Consider the following 9,571-nt stretch of genomic DNA (forward strand, 5'->3'; position numbering starts at 1 on the left):
GGCAAGCACCCAGAGTGAAGGGTGTGGCTATATGGCCTGCATATAGACAGAGGCTAACCTTACTTATTCTCAATGTGGTCACAATCCTCATGCTGCCCTACAACTATCATAGAGACCCCACTACAAGTCCCCTGTCACACCATCTCTCATATTGGGGCCTCAGACTGTTCATCTGCCATTTGAGATGTACAGACCTGTCATCAGTGCCTCTCAGAGTAGTCAAGATCAAGGCAGAATAATAGGAGAAAAGGGCTTTGCATATTCTAAAGAGCTGGGCATTGGGAAAAGCATTATTATTCAGTAGACTGTTCTACTCAAAAAGAAAATGGACCCAGAGATGGCAAGATGACACATCCAAGGTCAGTTCCTCAGCCAAAAAGTAGCCTAGAACTTGAGCTTGTAAGTCTTGATCAGGTCTTAGGGCAACGAGAAGCAGGAGGAGAGGACAGGTGACCCTTAGGAGGCAGTGATATAGAGGCCTCTATGGCTGCATAGCAAATGTCCTAGTAGCTTGAAGTGGCAAATACTGCCCTTGGTTCTTGGGAGTTGGCTCAGTACAGCCTAGAAGGGACCTCTCTCTCTGCTGTTATCAGGCTACAATCTCCTAAGAAAGCTGGATTGAAAGACTATTTCCCATCTCCCTCACATGGCTGCTGTGGGCAGAGGATGCTCACCTCAGCAAGTTTAAGAGCAGAGAGGGAACAGGGCCTGATGCCAGCTCTCAAGATGTTTTATCTCTTCCCCAATCCCTCTACAGTGCTCCTCTACTGCCAGATTCTAGTCACTAAAGAACAACTTACTTGGCCAGATGGTGGTAGCGCACGCCTTTAATCCCAGCACTCGGGAGGCAGAGCCAGGCGGATCTCTGTGAGTTTGAGGCCAGCCTGGGCTACCAAGTGAGCTCCAGGAAAGGCGCAAAACTACACAGAGAAACTGTCTCGAAAAATCCAAAAAAAAAAGAAAAAAGAACAACTTACTCACAAGGAAGTATAGTGACCAGGAGGAAGCACTTCTATGACTTGCTGAGCAGTGATCCAGACCAGAGCTGTCCAGACCAGAGCCAAGAAGAGTCACCACAGGCTATAGTTACTGGCCCATGCCTTGCAGAAAGGGGCAGACAAAAGGGATGAGGTGGGCCAAAGAAAAAATGCCCTCAGCTCTTTGCACCAAATGTGCCCAGGCCTGCCACTGCTGGTGGAAAAGCTCACAGGAAGACTTCTTTGGCCACCACTCCATCCCTTGCAGGTCCACCCCACAGAAAGGCAGGACAGAAGTAGAATAAATGATGCTGTAGGGGTCTCCACACTAAAGTGAGGGCCCCAAAAGGAAGTGTGGTGTCGCTCAAGAAGCCCAAAAGCTTTCATTCATTTTCTGGTCCTAAGGATTGTATATCTGACCAAATGACATGCTCTCTCTAGGTACCAGTAGCCATGTGGGGGAGATGGGAAATAGTCCTTATTCAACCTAGCTTTCCTAGGAGACCATGGCCTGATAACTGCAGAGACAGAGGTCCCAGCTAGGCTGTGCCAAGCCAACTCCCAGGAAACAATGGCAATGAGTAGCCGCCATTTCAAGCTACTAGTCTCTCCTTTTGCAACCCAGGATAGCAATCTGATTCTTCCCAGGTCTGCTCAACTCCAAGATCAAGGAGCACCCCACCCCACCCCATACCCATAGAACTGCACCTTCACAGGCCCTTCCTCATAAAGATAAATGTCAGGGGAGCTAGAATGAGGACCATCCGCAGAGGCACTGCCCCCGCAGTCCTGTCCTTCCCTCCCTCCTAAGTTTGGACTCCCTTTGCCATCTCTCTTCTCAAGAAGCCCTGCCAGCTCCTCTTCTACTCTCCTCTAGCCCCTCCTTGACTCAGCCAGAGGAGGCCAGACAGGCTGGGCTTGAGCAAGGGACTGAGCAGATGGCCTGGGCCCGGGCTAGAGAGCTGCCAGGTTTAGCACTGGAGTCTGAAAGACGCTTCCAGACTCCCATGATGTTACTCCCATGATGTTCCCTTCCCCGCCCTGCTCTGCAGCTAAGGAGCATGTCCATGTGGGGGCTGCGAACAGAACTGTCAAAACAGTACCCTGGCTCTCAGGCTGCAGACTTATATAATGCAGTCTGCCACCCCCACTCCCTGCCAGCCCCTTGGCTGCATCTCAAAGCACAGGGCCACCAAGAACCCACAGTGCGAGCATTCATGGAGTTTCACTGTCTTGGATTCACAAGGCTCTGGGTGGCAACACTGACATCCTCTCTGGATCTTTCTCCCCTGCTTTGTTCTCTGTTATCATCAATATCCAGGACACACATGCCAGCCAGGCAAGTAAAGATGAATGAACTAAAAGTATCAGTAGTACTAAGACACCTGAGAGAAAATGCCCTGGGCCCAGCATTGACACATTTAACCCTAAACTCCCAGTGTAGGAAGTATTAGCCCCATGATGTAGACTGATGAGCAGATGGATGGATGCATGCATGCATGCATGGACAGGCAAGTGGACAGACAGATACCATATTCTCTCCCTGGAAAGGCACTGTACCAGAAATCAAACCCATCCTTGGACAGAATACCAGGATGTGCAAGTGTAGGTAACAAAAAATAAACTATTCCATCACAAACATGTCTTTTGATTATTGCAATAGTCTAGGGAATCAAAAGTTCAGAAATATTGACAAATTTCCCATTTCTGATCAGTATCAGTCAGGCTGGATGAGATTAAGCTAAGTAACAAAAAACCCATTATCTCAGCAACATAAAACTAAGGCTTATTGCAGGGGTAAAGACAGGGTTCTGCTCATGTTGTCCTTTCTAGGAACCTAGAAAGACATTCCTACCTGGAATGTCTCTGGTTGCTGAGGAGGAAAAGAAGCTAGAGAAATGGTACACTTTTTACAGGCTGCCACGCAGTCATTGGCCAGAGCTAGTCACTAGATCACTAGATATGCAGTCTTTAGTGGGCCCAGATTAAGGGACTGTAGGTTCTGGAGAAAGATTAATGGCTAGACATTAAGGGTTTGGTCTGTGCTGGGCCCAGAGGCAGGATACTTAGCAGAGCCCTCTCCACCACAGTGCTCCTTTTAGATGGGAACAATAAGGGCAAACTGCAGCTGAGGCAAGACAGAAAGCAACCTGCTGGAGTTATGATAACCTCAGAGAGGAGCTGCCCAGATCTTAGAGCCTTCCCATGGGGTCCCATCAGTTCTGAACCCTCCTTCCCAGGGCACCCTCATGGGAAAGTCTGCTTACAGCATCCCCATAGCTCTGGATACTTCATTCTCCTCTCTTGAGGCAAAACAAAAATGGATCTTGCAGGATCAGCTGGGCCTCTCTAAAATGAGGGAACCCTGGAGAAAGGAGTAAGAGAGGCAACTAAAGTCTTAAGGCCAGACATAGCTCAGCCTCTATTACTAGAGGATGCCACCCTAACATGTCATGGGTAGAGGTGATGATCACCAGGTCTTGTCCATGGCACCTGCTGGAATTCAAGGGCTGGGCTCCACATCCATCTGGGGCCAGGTGCCCAGGCTTTAGACATTGTGCCCAGTTCTAAGACTCTATGGGTCTATGTCAAGATATCCAAGAAACTAAGTCACCTCCAAAAACTAGGGATTTGGGGGTGCCTGGAAAGAAGTAAGGTGGGTCTCTACTTTTGTTTTTTCATCCATGTATTACTATATGTGTACATATGTGTATGCATATAAATCAAATATTTTGCAATTTATGTTAAACTTGATTTGAACAAAAATTCCTAAATTGTCTCTAAGCCTCTAAGATCATTAAGACTGTACTAAGCCTGGGATTCTCAAAGGTAGTCAGCCAACTTGGAGAACAGGTGCCCTTTGTTTGGATGCCAGTTTCATTCAGTGCTGTGAACTTAACCTTACTGTGCCTGTTTCCTGTTCTGTGATGGGATACCTATTTCCTTAGGTCTACGGTGGTTAATAGTAACAACAGTATGTCAGGTATATCCCAGTGCATGACAAAGCCCGTGATCACAAAGCCAGTAGTGAATTCCAGGGACCTCTAGGTTGCTGAGACCCATCAGGGAAGCATCTGGATTCCCAAGGCTGGATTCTAGCTGAGGCCCCAGGGAGGCTGCAGCAGAGCCTTGGAGCAAGCCAAATTGGGCCATGCCTGTACTCTGTCGCCGCCTTGTGGACACCATCCTTCTAACACCCCTGACAGAGTCAAGAGAATCCACTTTCAACAAAATGTCCTGTTAGGGGAGTCTGAAAAGGGGGCCATCAGGCATAGTACATCCCAACACTCAGAAGGCACAAGCAGACAGGTCTTTGTAGATTTGGGTCTACCTAGAAAGTTCCAGTACAGCCAGGTCTAGTCAGACTGCCTCAAAAAAAAAAAAAAAAGAAAAGAAAAGAAAAGAAAAGAAAAGAAAAGAAAAAAGTAAACTAAAAGAGAAAAAAGGGAGCAAGGCTAGAGACAGATAAGAGGTTTCACTGGCTGCTTCAAAGCACCCAACCCAGTATGCCAATGTTGAGAAGCTCTGCATGTATCTTCAGAAATGGAGTGTCTCCCTGGGACACACAGCTTCCATGTACAGGTCCCCACGAGGGGAGGCGCCTGGGGACCCGAGAGCTGGATGGGTCAGCGCTCTCTCTGGGCGCTCTCTCGGTGCCGGGATGCTGACCGGTGCAGATTGACTGTGCAGAGCTCCGGAGAACACCGCTGGACTGCGTTACACCTTCCCCAGCTCTCGGTCCCCCGGCGCCTCCCCTCGCCCCGCCTCGTAGGCGTGACAGTTGCCAGAGTCTCAATGGGGGTTGGAACTTCCAGAACCAAGCTGGAATGGCTACCCACTACAAGCCTGGTCTACATAAGCAGGTTTCAGATCAGCCAGGATATGTAGTGAAACTCTACCTTTAAAAAAGTTATGTTAACATGGACACACACACACACACACACACACCAGGAACTGATGACATGAAGACAGATGCTACACTACAGGTGAGATTTCAGACACCAACCCAGTCAACCATACTTTCAGCTTCTGTCAGTGCACATCTGATCTGGCAAACCATAGCTGCACCATACCTGTCCACCCTCTGCCTTACAGTCCACTCCAACTTGTCCACATCACCCTTTGCTGGACTCTGGGGAAGGTGCTTATGGTCGTTTGAATGTAACTGGCTCCTATAATCTCAGAGTGGCACTATTAGGAGGTGTGACTTTGTTGGAGTGGGTATGGCCTTGCAGGAGTGTCACTGGGGGTGGGTGGGAAGGCATTGAAGCTTCCTATGCTCATGATACTGCCCAGTGATTCAGTCAACTTCCTGTTGCCTGAATGCTGCCATGCTTCCCACAATGATGAAGGACTGAACCTCTGAACTATAAGCGAGCCACCCCAATTAGATGTTTTCCTTATGAGAGTTGCCATGGTCAATAGTGTCTCTTCACAGCAATAGAATCCTAAGACAGTGGTAATACTAACCTGCCCTCATGGCTGTTCTTGAACTTCTCAATCTAAGAACTGGGAAACAATCATAAGAATCCTAAAGGCCGGATGTTGGTGGCGCACGCCTTTAATCCCAGCACTCAGGAGGCAGAGGCAGGCGGATCTCTGTGAGTTTGAGGCCAGCCTGGGCTACCAAGTGAGCTACACAGAGAAACCCTGTCTCAGGAAAAAAAAAAAAAAAAAAAAGAATCCTAAACTGCCTGTTGCATGGAACTTAGTTCCATAACTCTCCAAAATTTGTTGCTGTCAGGACAGCTCATCAGTCCCCAGGAGAGCCTGCCTCACCCAGTGCCCTTGCCTCATCCTTAGAAAAGATGCTCACATCACCCCTATTTCTTAACAGGAAATTAAGGCTGGAATAGGTAACAATAAGCAGCTGAGTTACAATTTGAACCCAGGTCAACTGGCTCTGGGTACGTGCACTTACACCATCACTATGCCTTGCTGCTTTATATTTTAAGTAAAAGAAAAACCCTCACTTCTGATTTCATTGACAACCACCTTAATACCCTCTTGAACCACACCATGTTTTATGTGGTGCTAGGGACAGAACCCTGGCCTCTCACATGCCAGGCAAGCTTTCAACCACTGAGCTGCAACCCTTGGTCCAATAAATACCAACCTGGCACTGTTCATGTTTAAACATAAGGACCTGTGTGGTTCAGTAGGTAAAGGTGCTTGCAATCGATACCCAAAGACCAGAGTTCTTTCCCCGGAACCCATATAAACATGGAAGGAGAGAACAGACTTCAAGTAGTTGTTGTCTGAGCTTCACCCATGTGCCATGGCATTCAGGACACACACACACACACACACACACACAAATTATGCATCTAAAACCATAAAAATACCCTGTGGACTATTCATCTCCTACCATCATCCCAGTACTCTGAGGCTGAGGAAACTTCTCTTTCAGCCTATTTTTTGCATTTTTGAAATGCCTTTGTTTGTTTTGTTTAAAGATTTATTTATTATGTATACAGAAGAGGGTGCCAGATCTCATTACAGATGGTTGTGAGCCACCATGTGGGTGCTGGAACTGAACTCAGGACCTCTGGAAGAGAAGCTGGTGCTCTTAACCTCTCAGCCATCTCCAGTCCCCTTGTTTTGTTTTTTTGAGACAGGGTTTCTCTGTGTAGCTTTGCACCTTTCCTGGAACTCACTTGGTAGTACAAGCTGGCCTCGAACTCAGAGATCTGCCTGGCTCTGCCTCCCAAGTGCTGGGATTAAAGGTGTGCACCACCACCTGGTCGTTGTTGTTTAAGAGAGTGGTAGAAAGGAGAAAGAGTAGCAAAGCAGTTTGTGCACTGTGAAGAGCGGCAGAACTGGAAATCCTAGTGGTGAAAAACAGCCTGATTTGAGAGGTCTGCACTGCCACCTGAGGCCACAACTCAGGGCAACAGTAGGATAACCAAGAAGAGTCTTGGTGAGTGTCTAGTATTGGTGTGGCAGAAGCCAGAGGCCTCGAACCAGACCAATGACTCATTGCAATGAACCTTTGCAAGTTGTTTGGGCAAAACGGTATACCATGTGTCACATGGCGACTTCCAATTCCAATGTTACTATGATGAAAGATAGAGGTGGGAGAGACAAAGGCCGAATGGTACATGCACAGAACTGGAAGAATAGGTTGTACCCAGAGGGGTCAGTCAGATTTTTTCTCTTTTTGAGGGAGGTTGCAGGGGTGGAGGGCAGATGTGAAGGGGCTGGGCAATAGGTGGGATTGGGGTGCATAATGTGAAATTAAAAAAAAAAAAATCAATTAAAAATTTAATTTAAAAAAAGAGAATGGGGGTGGAGAGATGACTCAGAGGTTAAGAACACTGGCTGTTCTTCCAGAGGTCCTGAGTTCAATTCCCAGCACCCACATTGATGTGGATTGGCCAGTAGCCAGCAAGAAGTATAGGCAGGACTAGCAGAGAGAACTGTGGGAAGTGGAAGGCTGAGGCAGAGACACTGCCAGCCACCGCCATGAGATGTTAAGATACCGGTAAGCCACAAGCCACATGGCAACTTATAGATTAATTTAAGATATAAGAACTAAATAACAAGAAGCCTGCTGCGGCCATATAGTTTGTAAACAATATGTCTCTGTGTTTACTCTGTTGGGTCTGAGCGACTGGGGGACTGGCAGGTGAGAGATTTGTTCTGAGTTGGTGGCTCACAACCATCTGTAATGAGATCTGGCTCCCTCTTCTGGCCTGCAGGGACACATGCAAACAGAACACTGTTTACGTAATAAATAAATAAAAACTTTTTAAAAAATGGGTTTTATTCTGGTACTTGTAAATGTTTTTCTAAAATATTTTCACTAGTATTATTATATACATTATTTTTTAGACAGGGCCAGCCTCCTGTACCCCAACTTGTAACCTTTAACACTGAAGCTAAGGATGACCCTGAATTCTTGATTCTCTGGCCTCCAAGTGCTGGCATTACAGGGATGTTAGCTTCCATGCCTAGCCTGATAATTGTCACTGTAACTGCATTTTAAGCATGGGTACAAACATTTTCATAGTGGCTACAGGGACCAGTGTCTGATCCCCAACAGCTTCTGTCATTAACAGCTGCTTAGAATTCGGGCAGGAGATCCACATCCCCCCTCAAGGTGTAAATCACAGGAGATCCCTCTCCTACATGCAGTTTGGGTCAGACAGGTATGTGATGACAGATGCAGGAGAGCCCAGAGTATAACAGACCATCTCATCTGTGTTCATACCAACCCTGTCACTACATGACATGAATATACAACTGTAAAGGGCAAAAAGGCCTTGTGCACACAGCTAAGCACTGGAGAAGCCAGGAAAGTTAAACACACAGCTTACCTCTTCAATGGAGTGAGGATCACAGCCGCTCTTCCTGGAATGCCAGGAATGAGGTAATTTTACAACCTGGTGATCCTTTGCTGTCTGATGAGACAGGCTCTAACATATCTCCCAGAATTTGTTTTCACTTATCCCAGACTTCTCCCCCCTAAATCTGAGCATTTTTTTAGACTATAAAACCCATCCTTAATTTTTCTTTCTTTAAGACAGGGTTTCTCTGTATTAAGTCTTGACTATCCTGGAACTCACTTTGTAGGCTGGCCTCAAACTCATAGATCTGCCTGCCCCTATCTCCCAAGTGCTGGGATCAAAGACCTGCATCACTGCTCAGCATAAAGCCCACTCTTATGAGGTCACTTGTGCTTTAAAACAACCTAGGTGACTTCTACATTATTTTAGGGCCAGGCCAATCTTAACACCCACAGGCATTATGTTTACCTCAGACGAACTCCCTAGACTCTCAATCTTGGGTACTGAGTCAACAGTACCCATTCTTATGAAAGAAATCAGATGTACTTTGTAAGGAATCTCAATGTAAACATGTCTTAATTGTTGTGCACTGGGTTGTTATCTGAATACTTCTTTTCAAAATTGTGCTGTGCTTAAATATGACTAAAATAAAATATCTGGGCCAGACAGTATTGGTCCAGCCCCTGTTACAATAAAAATCAAGCTGAGCCAAGTTCCATTCTTGTCTCTTCGTGGATTGTTTTTCCCTGCCTTCTGTAAAGTCTGCAGGGGAATCACCACATATGGCTAAGGACAAATATTTAAGCTGAAAGATCAACCAGGAATATGAAATGTCGGTATCTTGGGCAATGTCTATATCACCAGGAGGCCCAAGCATGCCAACGTAAGAAAAGATGAAAATCAGGCTACTGGCAGAAGCAATGAAAGCCAGCCCCTTTTAGCACAGCAGGGAGCAGGGCCGATGCTCTCCTTGGCTAAGTCATCAGAGCACCGCTTCAAGTACTACACAGAGGATCATGGGAACATGGGAAGAAAAGAGGTGGGGACAGTGGAGGTTCAGACTATCCTGGCCATATGTGCAGGGCTACAGTTGCTTGGCCACATCAGCTCAGGCCAGTGTCTTGGAGAACTAAGGGTTAGGATCCAGAAACCAACTAACTCCCAATCCCTAGGACTTTTCCTGGCCACTTTTCCTCATAATGCTCCACACTCCCTAAGCGCTCCCTGATTCCCTGCAAGTCAAGCTTATCCCTTAGTACTGTGCCTTGCCAGGAATGGTCTACTAAGAAATGGGTACCATACTGG

This window comes from Peromyscus maniculatus, chromosome 5, assembly GCF_049852395.1.
Source record: "Peromyscus maniculatus bairdii isolate BWxNUB_F1_BW_parent chromosome 5, HU_Pman_BW_mat_3.1, whole genome shotgun sequence".
Lineage (NCBI taxonomy): Eukaryota > Metazoa > Chordata > Mammalia > Rodentia > Cricetidae > Peromyscus > Peromyscus maniculatus.